Genomic DNA, 2,042 nt, shown 5'->3' on the forward strand with positions numbered 1-2,042 from the left:
ATACAGTTTCATAAAGAAAAAAAGAAAAAAATAATTCTTCAAAGAATAAAAATTTGCTCCTTAATAATTATTAGATGTGAAAAACATTACCATTGAAATCTATCTAATGACTTTATAGCCAAGCTCAGATGCCAAGGATCTCAGAAAGTAACTGACTATTACTAGTAATAATCAGATATATAGAGATTAGAAATGCATGTGCAAACATCAAGACATATGTGCAAACATCTAAGTGTTAATAGCATTAGAAATGTAGGAAACAGCATATTTTAAAATGAAATGGAGATCTTCTTTAAAGGTTAAAACTTCATTCACCTTTATGACTTATAGGTTTATACTGAGTTCAATAGTGTATAACTGTATTAATTCAACTGTAAACCTGAAAATTTACAGCCAATTTTGAAAGAGATGCATCTTAGCTCAGGAAATTGTTATTCAATATGTCAATGCTGTAGTAATGAAATGCCTCTTCTAATTATGTGGTCATTAAATAAATAATTTAAAAAAATATTTTGCTTCTTTTTCCTTTTTTCACTTCTTTGTATTTTTCTATATTATTGTATCTCTTGTCTTTGGTTACTGGTGATGTATTTGTTGTTTTTATTAATTTTTCTTGTATTTGTTTATCTGGCTTATTTTGGTATTATTATTGCTATGATAGTTTTTTGTAGTTTTTTTTTCTTTTCAGTGCATTGGGGATTGAGCAGGGAAGAAAAGACTTGTCACTCAGAAGACACTCACATAAAAGGGGAAGAGACATCAATCAAAAGATGCACAAATCTAAAAATGAAAACATAAATATTAAGAAGCAGGCAACATAACTCAAAGGGTTTGCTACACTTCAGGAGCTCGATCCAGGTATATCCAAGTGTATGAAATTCCAAGTGAAGAATTCAAAATTAAATAGCTGAATGATTTAAGGAAGATCAAAGAAAATGTGAGAGAAGAAACCAAAATCATATATTTACTCTGATACATCACCAAACAGAACATTTGGAAATGAAAATTTCAGAATAGAAATAAAAATTCTGTTAAACTGTAACTGATTTTAAGAATGAAGTATGGTGAGTTGTCACAATTAAGAATAAGAATTTATGCCTAAAACATTAAAGGCATAAGATGCACAATTAAGAGATTAAACATAAGAATAGTAGATCTAGATGAAGGATAGTATGAATTAGGCTAAAATAAAGAAACCTTACTGAGAGAAATAACAACAGAAAGCTCTTCAAATATTGGGAAGTATATGTCATATTACAGTTAAACTGCCAAAAATACAGAAGAAAGAAATAATACTGAAAGTTGAGATAGAAAAGCCAACTGTTATAAAGGGAAATCATGAGACAAAGCAAATTGCTTACCAGTCTGAAAAAAATAGACAATATTTTATTTTAGCATTTCATATATTTAAAGCCTGAAAGAAATGTCTACATAATGTACTATTTTCAGCAATGTTATAATTCAGAAGCAAGAGTGAAATACACATTTCCTATGATAAGCATAAAATAAAAATAATATGTGGTCACCAGCCCAACAGAAAAGGAAGAAAAATAAGTATGCTGCTAAGCATTCAGCAAAAACTAACGAACTAAAAACTAAGTAACTAACTAAGTAAATAAATAAATAAAGCCACACTGAAGATTGCATACCAAATAAGAATTTGGAAACACTTAAATAGTATTCAGCAAAACATCAAAATCTAAAGCAAATGAAGGAGAAATTAAAGAACAGAGCATTTATGGGGAAAAGGAAGAAAAATAACAAGAGGATGGGAAGTAGTTTATACTGTTCAATAAATCATCCTGAGTGTAAGTGGTCTTGCTTCTCTAATAAAAAAATGCCGACTGTCTGCTGCCTACAGCATCCAAGAGACATATTGATGGACGGTGAAAGGATAAAAATGATAGTCTGAGTGAATGAATTCTAACAGTAAGACAAGCTGAACTTATATCTGACAATGTGTACTTTGAGCTAACTGTCATATGGTATATCACCATGTATTGATCAAATAACATATGGTATATCAAGCAACATACGGTATA

The sequence above is a fragment of the Nannospalax galili genome, unplaced genomic scaffold (genome assembly GCF_000622305.1).
Source record: "Nannospalax galili isolate Female #2095 unplaced genomic scaffold, S.galili_v1.0 scaffold7, whole genome shotgun sequence".
NCBI lineage: Eukaryota > Metazoa > Chordata > Mammalia > Rodentia > Spalacidae > Nannospalax > Nannospalax galili.